Raw genomic sequence first — 15,830 nt, forward strand, 5'->3', positions numbered from 1 at the left:
GGTGGCCAGCCTCGGCCTTTTGTTTTTTTCTATAAATTAGGTGTGTACGTGTCTGTGTGTGCTTAATTGAGTTTATCATTGCCATCCTGTCTTCTATTTCCACTAATTATATATCCTGAACATTTCCCAAGCCATTAAGCAATTTCTTATCTTGTGCTTTTTAATGGTTACATAGGGTTCTAGCAAATGGCTCTATTGTAATTAATTGGTTTGCTTTTATTGAATATTTAGATCCATTTAGAAGTTGAATTGCGCAAATGGGGAAGGACATCTTTGTTTATTCATCGTCATATACGTGTCTGGCTCACTTTCTGCAGTTCATTCTGTGTCAAAAGGTGTGAGCGTTTTATGGCCAAATTGCCCTCTTAAAGCTTGTATCAGCTTACATTCTCAGAATTAGTTTGAAAAGTGCCTGTTTCTCTGGGAATTATCAAGGTTGTTCACCTTTGCCAATTTGTCAAAACACAGTATTTCGTTCTTTTCGTTGGCAGTTCTTTTATTACCTGTGATAAAAAACATTTCCCCCTGTCTCTTTTGGTTATCTGTATCTGAATTGCCAGTTCAGGTTTTTTTTTCATTTTTCATTTAGTTTTTACTTTTGTCAAAGTCATGCATATGCATTGTTTCAAGATGGTTGTAGAGCAGCAGGCTTCCAACTCTCCCAACTCCACCCTAATTTTCTGCTTAACGGAAGCAATAGTTTTTAACTCCTTTAACTGTTTCTCTTGACATTTACATCCGAATATCTAAGTAACATTGTTTTTCTCTTCTACTTCTTGATTTTCTTTTTCTTTTTTGAGGCTTAGGCATTATCGTGACTTTATAACTGTAGAAGATGAGGATTTGACTCCTTGGCCTCACCGCCCCCTCCTCCCTTCTTTCTGTGCACCATCCTCAATATATTTAGTACATAGTTCGTGCTTGATCCAAATTCATAGTTCACCTTTTTATGAGAGTGTAAGCACCCCTGAAATCTGAGCGTTAGCACTACAATTTACCTTTCCTTCACGACTATTTTTTCTCTTGGAGTTAGTAATTATCTTGTATTTTTTTTCTCTTTGATTGGTTAGTTTTTTTGTGAGCCTAGCTGATTTATCCCTAGCCTCTCAACATATTCAAACACATTATTTTTAATTTTTTTAAAAATGTGTTTTGTCCTATCTAGAAATGTCTTCCCAGAGCCTTCTGGCCGGTTTGTTATGAACTGGGTGATCTTTAGGGTTCTGGATACCATCTTGGAATATCTTTCACATTCTCCTTCTGAGGATTCCTTTGATCCTCTCTCTTTAGCTGGATTTTGTAGATTGCCTACTTTTGTAGATTCATGTTATCATCCTTTTTGGTTTACTCCTTTGTTTTGCTAGAGTGCATCCTCTAGCAGTTTCTGTAGAAATGCTTAATGGAAGGTAAGTTTTTAGAGCTCTTTCACATCTAAAAAGGAAAGTATCTAGCCCACACTGACATTGAAAGATTGGCTGAGTATAGAATTCAACGTTGGAAACCTTTTTTTTTTTAAATTTTGGCTCAGATTTTGAAAGAACAAATCATTATCTTGTGGCTTTCAGTGTTATTGGTGAGATGTCTGAAGTCTTTGTGATGCCTCATCCCTTCTATGTGATTTTTTTTTTCTTCCTTTCTGGAACTTGTAGAACTTTCTTGCTGTCTTCCAATGTCTTAAAATGTCATGCGTTTGTGTATTGATGTACATCTATGTTTGTCCATTTTTCCAGGTTCTTTTAGCCTGAAGACACTTGTCCTTCAGTTCTAGAAACTTGTCTTGAACAACTGGTTGGATCATTTCCTCATATTTGTTTTCTCTTCCTAGCATTTCCTTCTTTTTTTTCTTTCTTTTCTTTTCTTTTTCTTTTCTCCCCCCAACCTTTTTTTTTTTTTTTTGGATGGAGTTTCACTCTGTTGCCCAGGCAGGAGTGTAGTGGTACAATCTTGGCCCACTGCAACCTCTGCCTCCTAGGCTCAAGCAATTCTCCTGCCTCAGCCTCCCAAGTAGCTAGGATTATAGGCGTGTGCCACCACACCTGGCTAATATGTGTATTTATGGTAGAGATGGGGTTTCATCATATTGGTCAGGCTGGTCTTGAACTCCTGACCTCAAGTGATTCACCCACCTTGGCCTCCCAAAGTGCTAGGATTACAGGCATGAACCACCACGCCCAGCCTCTCTTCCTAGCATTACTATTGTTTGTATGTTGGAACTCCTGACTAGTTTTCTAATATTTCCCTATTTTTCCTTTGATTTTTAACTTTTATTATTCATGTTCTGTTTCTAAGAAGGATTTCCCTACCTTCATGTTTTAACTTATTTTCATTTCTGCTTTCATATTTCTAATTTTTAATTTTTAAATTATATTCTAAATATTATATAGCATTTTGTTTTATGAGTGCAATTGCTTCTTTAATATCTCTGATAATATTAATAATAGGTCTTTTGAAATTTTTTTCTCCCTGCAGAGTAGGCAAGCTTCATTCAGTTTACCACTTTGAACTGGAAATCGTTTACCCATTTTGCTCTATAGGTGTGTTCATTTTTTATTTTGATTTTGTAAGACCTTTTTTTAACAAGAATAGTAACTCTTTTTCTGTCATATGTTACCTGGATCCCCCACTTTTTCATTTGCCATTCCATTTTGTTCATAAATTATTTTTTATTTTAAAAATTACTATGTTCTAAAAATTTATCATTAATTTTTCCTTACAATTTCTTCACTTGCGTTTTTCTTTTGGCTCAGAAAGTCCTTTCCCAAACTGAACTTTAATTTTTTTTTGTTCTTTCATGATTTCATCTTTTATATTTGAATCTTTACTTATCAACTTAATTATTGTGAGAAATAACTAATTGTTCCACTTCCACATTTACTACATGCTAGATACTTTTATAGTTTGGGTTCTTGTTCTGGTTTTCTATTATCCATTGGTTTGTCATTGCTTTATTTTAGTTTATTGTATTATTAAAATGTGTTATTACTCAGTAGCAATAGTCTTCCTTAATTCTTATTTGTCAAGATTTTCTCCGTTAGTCTTATTTGTATATTCTTTCAGATGAACTGTAGTGATATTGTAAAGTTAAAAACATTCTTTATGGATATTGTGTGGAACTTTATAAAGCTGTCAGTTAATTTAAAGAGAGTTAATATTTTTTGAAACAGGCTTTGCATGATATTTTGCAGCTTTATGTATACATATATATTCATAAGTTGTCAAATTTGATAGATTCACAATTTGTTACTTTTATTTCAGGAAATTAAGTGTGGCTTCTATTGTGAATTTGATCCACTTTCTTTATATTTTGTAACTGGTTGTTATTGGTATGTAGGGAAGTGTCTATATATTGTTACTGTTCATCTCACTGAATTCTCTAATTTGTTCTGCAAGTTTCTAGTTGAGTGTTTTGGAATTTCTAGGTAAAGAGTCATTCATGGCTGGGCATGGTGGCTCATGCCTGTAATCCCAGCACTTTGGGAGGCCGAGGTGGGTGGATCACCTGAGGTCAGGGGTTTGAGACCAGCCTGCCCAACATGGTGAAACCCCGTCTCTACCAAAAATACAAAAAAATTAGCTGGGCGTGGTGGTGGGTGCCTGTAATCCCAGCTACTCTGGAGGCTGAGGCAGGAGAATCACTTGAACCCGGGAGGCGGAGGTTGCAGTGAGCCAAGATCGTGCCACTGGACTCCAGCCTGGGCGACAAGAGCAAAACTCCGTCTCAAAAAAAAAAAAAAAAAAAAAAAAAAAAAAAAAAAAAAAGAGTGATTCATATCTATATATAATGCAATTTTTGTCTGTCATTTTATCTCATCTATTTCTTTTCCTTTGGCTAGATCTTCTAAAACATTGTATTATTGATAACAGAAATCTTGTCTTGTTTCTGGTTTACTTTTAAGTATGGTTGCAAATCATTTTTCAGTTGAGATTTTTTTAAATAAATGAAGTATTTATACCTAGTTTACATAAGACTTTAAAATCAGGATTGGAGTTAGAATTTTATGAAATGTTTTTTTGATATCTGTAGATACCATGTTGCGTTTCTCTGTTGATCTGTTGATATAATAAACTGTTTCGTAACTTTGAAACATTTTTGGATTGAATTCTACTTGATTATGGTGTATTGTTGTTTTAATATACTACAAGATTTGCTAGGCTAATATTTCATTTAGAATTTTCCAAATCTATTTTTTTGTTGAATTTGGGTGTCAAAGTTATGCTGACTTTGTAAAATAAATTAGGTAACATTCCCTCTTTTTCTGTGTTCTGTACCATATATGCAGTATTTGAATGATTTAGTCCAGGAAAGCTTGAAAGAACTCACCTATGTGACTAGCCTGGGATAAGTCTTTGGCAACGTCTCTTATTTCTTCTGTATTTATTGGATTCTTTAGGTTTTCTACATCTTTAGAATTTTTGCTTCTTTTTCTAATATAGCTCAGTGTTTAAATGTGCAGGCACTGGAATCAGACAAATTGAGTTTAAGATTTTGGCTCTCTCATTTTCCATGTGATGGGGACACTGTGTCACTTCCCTAGTTCTTAGTTTCCTCATTTGTTAAATGGTTAAAACGAAAGCCTCCGAGGGCCCTAACAGGACCGGTGTGAGGATTAAGAGATATAGTTACCTTGCACTGGTTCTTGCACATAATGAGTGCTCACTAATGTTTTTAGATATTATTTATCCTAGAAAATAATAGATTTTTATGAGATTTAAACATTTATTCACATAGGATTATAGTATTTTTATACTAGAATTTTAATGTATTTCTATGATTACATCACTTCTGTCATTCTTAATTTTGTATATGCATACTTTATCACTTTTTTATTAGATGACCTGGAAGAATATCTGTTTTAGAGGTTTTTCAAAGAATCTGTTCTTGGGATAACTTGTCAGTTCAACTGGTTTTTGTGTGCCTGTGTTCAAATTAAATAATATCTGTCTTTATTGATTTCTTTCTTCTGCTTTCTTTGTTTTATGGATTTGTCCATATATGCCCTATTGTTATTCTTCTTTAATAATGAAAATATTTCATGGTATGAACTTGCTTCTGTTTGCAATTTTGACTGCATTTTCATATGGCTTAATATGTAGTCTTCAGTACCTTCAAATATTTGTTATAAGGCTTCTTATTTCTTCTTGTTATTAGAAGAAATAATTATCTGAGTTAAATGTGCAAAAGTAGAGCTGATTTTAAAAAATTGATTTCTAATTTTTTAAAGTTGTAAGTTGTTTATACTTTTAATTCAATTGTGGTTATATTTTATTGTGGCTTGAGAATGTGGACACAAGTTCTACTTTGGGGGATTTATTGATGACTTTTTTCTGCATAATATAATTGATTTTGTAAATGTCTTTTGTGGGCATTTAAAAGTAAGATGTACTCCTTGTTTATAAGGTATGGATTTTGATGTAAAGACATTTAGTTTTATTAGCTTTTTAGTCTTTATTTGGATTTTCTTAGCAAAGAATTACGTAATGTATAAGCAACCGTATTTTGAATCTCAATCTAAGAGTTTACTGGACGTATCTGGCTTTTGTTTGTTTCATTACATTGCTTGGAACTTTTTGGACGGTGACCTAATGTTGATGAGGTGGGCTTCTTTCCCGTTTTTCTCATGTTCTGTTAAGTTTGTTGTTGCTTCTAGATTTGGGGTATGCTTATCATTGACTTCCTAGCTATTTGACATTTTTAGGACTGGAAGAGTTTTGGAAACGATGTTTCTATTTTCCTTGTTTGGGTCCTATTTTACTTCTAATGCAAATGTTCATGAGTGCCATGTCACTGTTGTGGATTATACCTTCCCTCTCTGAGAGGGGTTTAATGACCTGAAATCACAGAAGCACATCTGTTTTCTTTTAATTTGTGTTCCTGAGCTAGGTAGCCTCACTTGCTCATGTAATTGTTTCTGGAAGCCTGTAATGAAGGCAAAGTGTTGTTTGAAAGTTGAGCTGGAGACTTGCATGTTCCAAAGAATTTTGCTCCTCGAGAGCTCAATCTTCCAGGCAATTTCTAACATTCCATGGATGTTCTTTAGTTTTGTTCTTTTCAAACACACAGTCAACTGCCTTAAATTCAATTATTGAGGCCAAAGACGGGCCATGTTGGGTCCGCCTAACAATGCCCATGTTTATACTAATTTCTGAAGTATATAGGAGATCTGTGCTCTTACCACAGGTGTCAGCAACTTTGTTTTTCCATTTTCCACTTATTTATACAACAGTGGAGCAAAATGTAGTTAAATACTGGTTTTCAAAGGCAGCCAAACCCTTTATTCAGACCAAATATTACCCAGAAGGCCAGTAAGTAAAATAGATCAAGTCAGGTCTGCCTTGTTTGGGGCTGTGCAGTGACCCCAAGCTGTTGGTGCTGGACACCCTCCTTAAAATGCTATGGGGGACCCCAAATGCCCCTGAGAATACCCTTTGAAAGCCTCTGCAAAGAAATATTTAAATAATTGCACAAGCAAACTGAAAAAAAAAAATGGCTATGTATGCAAAACTGGGGGTGCCATTGACTGCTTGCTGGCAGTCAGCTGCTGTCTGCATTCCGTGGCTTGGGGGATGTCCGTGCATGATTGTGTGGGCTCCCTGGGATTCCAGCGCATGGAAATTGAGGCCATCCTGTTTATCCCTGCCATCCCTCGGCTTTGGATTTTCTTGAGTTAATTTATTTAAATTGTATTCCAAATAGACAACATATAGTTTCAGTTGGAGTCTTTTGACACAAACTGAGCATTCTGTTTGGAAAGAACATGTAACCCGTTTACGTTTGGTCCCTTAATTGTCACGTTTGCGCTTTAAACAAAAATTGTACTTAATGCTTGTTTTATTTTTTTCATCCTTTCTTCCCTGCTATCTTCTGTTATATCACAGAGACTACATTTTTTTTTTTAATTTTAATTTTCTGTGTGATTTGGAAAGTACATAACCAGTTTCTATGTCTGTTGGTGCTTACATTTCAGTTTCTGAAAAACTACGCTTACATCTTTATTTCTCTATGGTAACAAATGAAATAGTGTTCTCTGACTTTGCCCTGTGTGGAATAATTAAGTTTCATATTCATCTGCTTCCTCCCTTTCCTCCCACTGTTACGCCCTCCCAAACGCTAAGGAAGGTGTCGGTGAGTTTTATCCCTGCCTCCTCTACTAACCATCCCTCTGGTCCTGTGCCCTGTGCTTTGGGGGGCACAAATGGCCTCTCTCTGCCTCTGTGGTCTGCCCTCCCCCTTGCAGTAGGTGAGGCTGCTTACTGTTTCTGGACCATAGATCGTGTAGACCTCAAATCCTACGACTTCATGCACTTCTGAATTCACCGATCAGCGTTGTGTGGGTTGAGTATCTGTTTTTCCCTTATCCAGCCTGTGAGCCCCTGGAAGGCAGGAGCATTGAGTCAGCCTCAGCCTCTGCACAGGGCAAATGCTAGAAAATGCATCAATGGTTGAGTATCCAAGAGAGTACCTGGGCGAGCCAGTGAGAGGATGCGTAGCTGAGGAGTGGATGACTCTGTGAAGGAGTGGGTTCTTCAGGGAGAAGAGTGTGTGCAGGAGTGGATGAGTCTGTGCACCTTTGCAAGAATGGATGGGTGAGGGAGTGGAACAGTGACTGGGGTCTGGGGGATGAGAAGGGTTGCCAGCCATCTGCAGTCAGCAGGAGCTTCCAGGCCCAAGTTTGGTGTGTTGGGAGGCTGGGTGAGAAGGTGGGTCCACTCACCTCTGTAGATACCCAAGAGGCTAGTGGGGACCCAGGCCACTTTCTCCAGGAGGACATGGATGCTTTTCACATCTCTCTCTCGTACTCCTTCCTTCCTAACCATGCTGTGGCATGCACAGCCTGTGCCGGGAGCTAGGGGTACAAAGCTGAGGCCAGTACAGCCCTTTCCTGCCCCAGAGGAGTTCCCATACCAAGGGAGGACCTGAGTGAGTTCCCCCCACACTGGAGCCCCCACTTGGCTCTTCTCGTGTTCTAGTCCCTTTATGTTTACAGACCTCAAGAATCCACCTTAACTCCCCTCACCTAGCTGCCATCTGCTTGGTGGCTTCTCTGTATCTCACTTCTTTGTGGCTCCCAACCCTACCGCTCCACCCAGAGAGCTAGGTACAGATCATCAGGGGCCTCCACCAACTGCCAACTCAGAATCTCCACTAGGATTTCTTGGTGGCACTTCAACCTCAGCACACTTAAAACTAAGTGTGCCTCACTAGCACTTGGTCCACATCTAGTGATCCCCAGCCCCGAGAGTGGTCCCACTCACAGCCAGCTCCCGGGCCAGACACCCGCAAGGACATCCAATGTTTTCTCATGGCCCACCATGCCTTGTCCACATCTGGGCTGTTGCCAAGTCTCTTGTGCTCTTCTTCCTAAATATTTGGAAACATGGCCGCTTTCCTGTCTCCATGACTCCTACCATCCTCTCTTTGGGGTCCTATACTCTTTCTTCCTGCTCCTACTCCCAGCAACACCAGCCAGAGATTTCATATCAGCCAGAGAAATCTTGTAAAAATAGGAAGCTGGCTTTGTCCTTTATCAGCTAATAATGGCTTCCCCTTAGCCTGAGGAGAAGTTTGGAATTTTACCTTTGTTTTAAGGTCCTGAATGATCTGGCCCCACCCAGCTCCTCAGACTCATTTCTGGCACGTTTCTGGCTCCCTGGGCTCAATTCACATGGATACTCATCCAGACCACGCCCCATCCAGACCACACACTATCCAGACCACACCCCATCCAGACCACGCCCCATCCAGACCACGCCCCATCCAGTACACGCCCCATCTAGATCACACCCCATCTAGACCACACCCCATCCAGACCACACCCCATTTAGACCACATCCCATCCAGTACCCATCCCACCCAGACCACACTCCATCCAGTACACATCCCATCCAGTGTACCACCCATCCAGACCACTACTCCATCCAGTCCACAGTCCATCCTGTCTACACCCCATCCAGTCCACACCCTGTCTAGTACACACCCCATCCAGTCCACACCCCATCCAGTCCACACTGCATGTAGACCTCACTCCAACCAGTCCACACCCCATCCAGACCACTATTCCATCCAGTCCACGCTCCATCCAGTCCACGTTGCATCCAGACCACTCCTCCATCCAGTATGTACTTCATCCAATCCACACCCCATCCAGACCACTACTCCATCCAATCTGTGCTCAGTCCAGGCCAAACCCCATCCAGACCACACCCCATCCAGTCCGCTACTCCATCGAGTCCATATCCCATCCAGACCACTCCTCCATCCAGACTGCACTGCATCCAGTCCACACCCCATGTAGTTCACACTCCCCCAAGTCAACACCCCAGCCAGTCCATGCTCCATCCAGTCCATGCCCCACACAGACCACGCTCCATCCAATTCACGTCCCACCTCGGCCACTACCCCATCCAGTTCACACTCCATCCAGTCCACTCTCCACTCTGACCATGTTCATCTGACCCATGCTCCATCTGGTCCTCTGCTTTTACCCTACAGTGTCCACTCTTGTCCTTTCTCTTATTGGCTTAGTCCCCTCATCCTTCATCTTCGAATCTAAACTTCTGAGAAGTTTTCCCTGATTGGCGAGAACCTCTTATTAAATGCTGTCAGCTCCTTCACAACACTTTAGCCTCCTCAAATTTTGAAACCAATTTTCTGCAATCACTATTTTAATGTTGGTTTCCCCCACAGTGCTGGAAGCTACAGGAAGGCAGAGACTGTGTCTTATTTACTGTCTAGCTCCAGCACCTCACAGATGTTCAGTAAATATAAATTTATTTCTATGAGTGACCACATGGAAAATGTGAGTGGGCTGCAGTACAGGTGCAGGCAGGGCCGGGGCTCATGCACCTGAGGCGGAGTCGGGGCTTATGGAGGAACTGCCATTTGCTTGGGCTTGAGAGAGATGTAAGCAGACATTGGCTGTGGGTGGAGGAGTAGTGCCAGCAAAGGCATGTGGACAGTGCACGGGGTGTGGAGGGTAATCTGTTAGACTGGACTAGCTCATGCGTGGAGGGAGCAGGGGAGGATGGTGCCTTGAGTGACTTCCTAAGGAGTTAGGACTTCCAACAACTGGGTTGCAGGGCCCAGTCTACACTGGGGTTCAGGACTTTAGAGGACAACCGTGCCTCCTGCAGGGCTGCTGAGGGGTCTGCCCTTGTCCTTTCCCTGGAGGCTAACCAATCATTGCTTTGCATCCCATTCACATGGGATAGTTGTGCCATGAAAGGGGATGGAGAAAATTAAGGAAGACCTCCTGAAGGAGGTAGAGAGGTTGATGAGGAGGTGGAGGAACACAGTGCCCACTCAGCTCTGTGGTTTGAGTCTCCAAAGGTGGTCTAGAGCATGGTGAGGACCATCAGAACTTGGGTGAGCTTGGGACGTTGTTACCTAGAGGTTGAGGGACCCCCTTTCATATGATGAACTGTGCCCTTAGAGTGTCCCGTTTGCCATGCAGAACAAAACAGTGCCCTTTATCTTGAGGAAGAGATAGTTGACCACATGATGGCCAAAGCATGGTCAATGTTGTACACTTTGCCTTGTCGCAATCTTTCTGAGTTGACATGGCCTTCCTGGAGGAATTACCACTTAGGGTAGAGGCATCCCTTCCCCCATCAATGCCACTGCCCCACATTGGAGGAGGGGTTGTTTATGTTCACCATGTGCCTGCTTCCAATGCCAAATCAGGCCTCAGAAAGCTTTCTGGAAGTGACGCCAACTTCAGGGGCAAGGCCCTGGTTCTGGGGTCAGCACCATTCCGTGGTTCCTGAAGAGATGGTAGACTATGGAACGTAGGCGTTATGATTTTTGACCTATGTAACATGGTCCACTAACTCTCAGTATCCAATCCATCCTCGGAGGGCTTCCTGGAGGTGTTGCCAACTTCAGGGAAGAGAACACTGGGTTTAGCTTCAGCACTGCTCCACGGCAATTTCTGTGGTTCATGGTTGATGTCTGACTTGTGCAACAAGGCCTGGCTCTTCTAGGCACTAAATGCACTCTCTGGGGAGTTTTCTGGAAGTGATGCAACTTGGGTCCAAGACACCGGTTCCAGCCTCAGCCGTGGTTCTGGAAGAGATGGTTTGCCATGTGGCCTATGCGAAAGGAGGGATTTGTGTGACATGGGCTACCACTTCCCAGTAGCCTGCCAGCTTTGGAGGGCTTCGTGGAGCCAGTACTACCTTCAGGGGGACCCACCAGTTCATCCTTCATTCCGCTGTGTGGCATTGAAGAGTTGCTTTCCTGTTTATACTAATGTCCACCTCTGATCAATCTTACATTCAGTCTCAGAGGGTTTTCCGAAGGCAGTGCCAAGTCTGGGAATGAGACAGTGGTTCTGTCCTTAGGGAGGTGGTTGACCAAAACAACTCCTGCTTTGTTCATGAAGATGGCATGGTGCTCAGAATCTAATCCAACCTAAGAGGACCTCCTGGAAATGCCTTTGGTATTGAGGCAGATATGGCCTTACAGCACTGTTTTTGGTTTTTTGTTTTTTTTTCAAATGCCCAAGACTAGAGCTCACTAATAGGTAAGATCTGGGCTTCAGTTGCCCAGTACTATTTCTTGGCCTGGTCAGTGTAACTAGACGGATGTTCTTTGGTTGCACATGGGCCATTTTGTATTTCTGATTTTCTCCCCACTCCCCCAACCAGCTCTATTAGCCATGTGGCATGTCCTCCCTCCCACCTACCCACTCCTTCAGACCCAGCACAGTGTGTCTGGCACATAGTGGGCACTTAATCAGTATTTATGGAGTGATGAAATCCATATCATCATCCACTTCTTCTCAGTGGAACTTTCAGCCTTGGAGGGCTTCCTGGAGGAGTTGCCAGTTTTGGGGATGAGCCACTGCTTCGAGCATCCATGTCAACCCCTGACCATGAAGAGGAGACTCCTGGCCTGTGTGTGCTTGTGGCATGATGCATGTGCTGTGCTCAACCTCCCTTCTGGTTCCACCCAGCTCAAGGCCTTGGAGGGGTTTCTGGATGTGTCCTGAGCCTTTGTCCTCGGCGTCTCTGTGTGGTACTTGGAGAGATAGTAGACCGTATAGCGTACGCTTTATCTGTGACGTATGTAACACGGTCCACTAACCCTCAGTATCAAATCCATCCCCGAGGCTCCTGGAAACAACGCTGTCTTCGGGGAGGAACCGTTGGACCCACCACCACTTCTCCATGATACCCGAAGAGATGGTTTTCTGTATGGCATGTGTTTTTCTGCATGATGCAAAATGGCATAATCTCGCTCCTCTTAAATCAAGTTCTGCCTCGGGAAATCGCTCCATCCCTGGGGAGGAGACCTTGATTCTTTCCGGAATCAGTGCCATTCCATGGCATTCAATGACGTGGTTGACTACGCAACACTTATTCAGTAGACTCTGTGACCTGCTTCTTCTCAGCTTCAAATGCAGCCTAGAAGAGGCACCCTCGGGCAGCTTCGTGGACTTGAGCCTTGTTCCAGCCACAATCACCATCGTGCGGTACTTGAAGAAATGGTTTACCGTCCCACATACATTTTCAATATGTATGTGGGACGGTAAACCGCTTCTTGGTATCCAGCCCAGCCATCCAAACCTCCGTGAAGAAAGCCTGCAGTTAGAGGAGAGCCACGGGTCTCGGCATCCTCGCCATGCCATGGTGCTTGGCGGAATGGTAGACTCTTAGATGTGTGCTTTCTCTGTCAATGCTTGTGACGCGGTCTTCTTCTCAGTGCCAAACACAGCCTCCAGTGGCTTCATCAGGACAAGGATGACCTCCAGGAAGGTGTCCTGCTGCCCATGTTGGCACATCCCTCTGGAGTAATTGAAGAAATGGTGGCAGGTGCCACTAATGTTCATGAAGGAGGGATGTGAAACAGGCCACCTCTCATCCTCAAAGCTCTCCTCAGATGACTTCAGGACAGTACGCCCATGTAGGAGCAGATATGGGTCCAGGAGACGATGCCACTCCAGGTACTTGAAGACGCACTGACTCATTTTTGTCTTTGCTGATGCGTGTACAGTCTATCTTTTTTCCATCTCAAGTCTAGCCATGTCGGGGGAAGATGCCCCAGCTCTGGACTCAGCCCTGATCCTCATGAAGATCTGATCGACCCATTGTGTATGTTTACAGAGGAAGTACCTCCGTGGCCCACTTCTTCCCTATCTCCAGTCCAGAGCCCTTGCTTGGAGAACTTGCTGAAGAAGCTGCCAGCCTCGGGGACAGAGCACTGGTTCTGGCCTCTTCACTGACCTCACGGTACCTGAAAAGGGTTCAGCCACACTGCATGTCTTTTCCTCATGACGTATGTAACATGGTCTACTTCTTTTCGAGTATCCCTTTCAGCCTGGAAAGTCTCCAAGGAGGTTATGTTAAGCTCAGGAGACGAGGCACCAGTTCTGGTACCAGTACTGCCTCGGGGTACTTAGTAGAAGTTGGCCATGCTTCATATGTTTTACTTACAACGCATGTTACTTGGTCCACCTTCCTATAACAGCGTGCACCTTGGGGGCTTTCTGTAGGGAGTAACAAGTGCCAGGCATAGCACTAGTTCCAGCGTCATCTCCATTCTTGAGGGGTTCCTTTGTGCTGTGTCCACTGCATCTGTGGCAGACATTGCATGGTGGCCTCTTCTCAATACTGCATCAGGCCTCAGAGGGCTTCCTGGAGGTGATGCTAGCGAGAGGAAAGAGACACCGGCTCTAACATCAGCCCTCTCCAAGGTACCTGAAAAGATGGTTGACCATAGAACATGCGCTATCTCTGTGTCGTATGTAATATGGTCCACGTCTTCTCAATATCAAATTCAGTCACAGAGGGCTTCCCAGAGACAGGCAAAGTCACCTTCGTGGGAGACACACTGATCTGGCTTCAGCACCATTCTATAGTACTTGGAGAGATGGTAGAGCAAAAAGCGTATGCACTGTTGAATGACAGATGTAGCATGGTCCACTCATTCTCAGCATCAGGCAGCCCTGGGGCTTCCTGGAGGCCTTGCCGACTCGAGAGCCAGGCCTGCGTGGTAGCCACTATGCAGTGCAGGTCACCGGGTGGTTGGCTGCAGACCCTGTCCTTTATTTATTACATTGGCCATTTGGTCCACCAGCCAAGAACTCAGCACCGGTCCCAGCCTTACAGGGCATCCTGGAGGTGGTGGTGGCATTGGATGTGAGTTTGTGGTCATTGTCACATTGCCGGTGGCTGGTAGTTCATGATGCACATTGTGAGGGCTTTCTGGAGGTGATAGCAGGTGAAAGGAAGAGAGCCAGGGGTCACCGTCACTTCCTGGTATTTGAAGATGCGGTTGACCATGGTGTGTACGCTTTATTTATAACGTAGGACACATGGTCTACTTCTTCTCAATATCACATCTCGCCTCGGAAGACTTCCAGGAGGTGATATCAGCTTTGAGGAAGAGCCACTGTCCTGGTGTCAGTACGGCTGCTGCTTGGTACTTGGAGAGAGGTGGTCCGTGGCGCGTTCGCTTTATTTATGGCGCACATTACACGGTCGACCTCTTTGCAGTATCTAATCCCGCCTTGCAAGCTTTCCTGGAGCTAACATCAACTGCGGGGTGGGGCCACTAGATCTGCGCTCAGTGCAACCCAGCGGGGTTTGTGATGTGTTTGTCTTGTGTGTGACGATAACTCACGTGTGGCAGCCTTCTTCTCAGCACACTGCTCTGGCTTGGCGGCAGGGTTAACTTGCGAACAAGGAGCGTGGTGTCAGCACGTGCCTGGATACATGAGATGGTTGACCAGAGAGCACACGCTTTATATGTGCCGTTTGTGACCTGGTCCACTAACCCTCAGTATCTAATGCCCCCTTGGAGAACTTCCTGGAAGAGGTGTCAACTTTTGGGGAAAGAGACAATAAACCGGGGCCGGCTGCACTCTGCTAGACTCTGAAGAGAGCGTCTGCGAGGCGTTCGCGTCACGTGTACCCAATGTGACTGAATTGGACTGATTTTCACTCTAATCTCTTTCCTTGGAGGGCTTCCCAGATGTGGAAGCATCCAAGTTCAAGGGAAGGGGCATGCTGTCTATACCATCCCCAAATCCTCGAGTGATCAGCTGACCTGAGTGTGTGCACTTCTATTTACAACCAAGGGCACCTGGCCCGCCACACCTCAGTATCCACTAGGTCCTTAGCAGGACCTTTGGTAGAGTCAGCCTTGGTTTGGGGCATCTGTGCCTCTCTTGAGTAACTGAGAAAACATGGCCCTGGGGGTTAACCCTAAATGCGATAGCTCCTGTGACCAGCCTTTCTATGGCATCACCACCTCTGGCTGTGATGTCAACTTCAAGGCATGCCGTGGGGTCTGCTCCACTGGGGTACTTGGACAGGTGGTTGGCGAGCAGCATGCATCCAACTCTTGGCTTCCTCCAGCAAATCTACTAACTAACGCTCAGTGTGCAATTCCATATTTAACAGGACTTCCAGGACTGAATGTCAAGTTTGGGGAAGAATCAGTGGTGTTCCTTGTCAGTGTTAATCAGTGGTACCTGAAGAGAGGTTTTCTGGGTTTCTGTTTCTTTAATGAGGATGAAACACACCTGGTTAACCTCTTTTCCAGTATCAAATCCCATCTTGGAGGCCTTCTGGTCCAGACCTCAGCTTCAGGGAAGGGCGTTACTCTCAGCTCCAGTTCACTGGACAGAAATCTATGGTTAACCACAAAGCCTGTGCCGTATTATTTTGACTGATGTCATCTGTTCTACTAACCCCAGTGTCCAATCCGTATTTAACAGGACTTCCAGGACTGAATGTCAAGTTTGGGGAGGGAATCAGTGATGTTCTTGTCAGTGTTAATCAGTGGTACCTGAAGGGAGGTTTTCTGGGTTTCTGTTTCTTTATTG

The 15,830-nt window shown here is 43.9% G+C and overlaps 1 long non-coding RNA gene across 34 annotated transcripts in view; it reads left to right on the forward strand.

The window, feature by feature from the left end:
• The window catches only part of LOC103229707 (uncharacterized), a 188,499-nt gene that overhangs the window by 127,513 nt on the left and 45,156 nt on the right, over positions 1-15,830 (forward strand). For 2 of the 34 annotated variants that reach the window (XR_005235482.2, XR_012091082.1), the window contains one exon: positions 232-13,974. The exons of the other annotated variants lie outside the window; for them this stretch is intronic. This is a non-coding gene — a long non-coding RNA (uncharacterized lncRNA). Of the gene's footprint in view, positions 1-231; positions 13,975-15,830 lie in introns of those variants that run through there. 34 annotated transcript variants of the gene reach the window in all.

The sequence above is a fragment of the Chlorocebus sabaeus genome, chromosome 24, assembly GCF_047675955.1.
Source record: "Chlorocebus sabaeus isolate Y175 chromosome 24, mChlSab1.0.hap1, whole genome shotgun sequence".
NCBI lineage: Eukaryota > Metazoa > Chordata > Mammalia > Primates > Cercopithecidae > Chlorocebus > Chlorocebus sabaeus.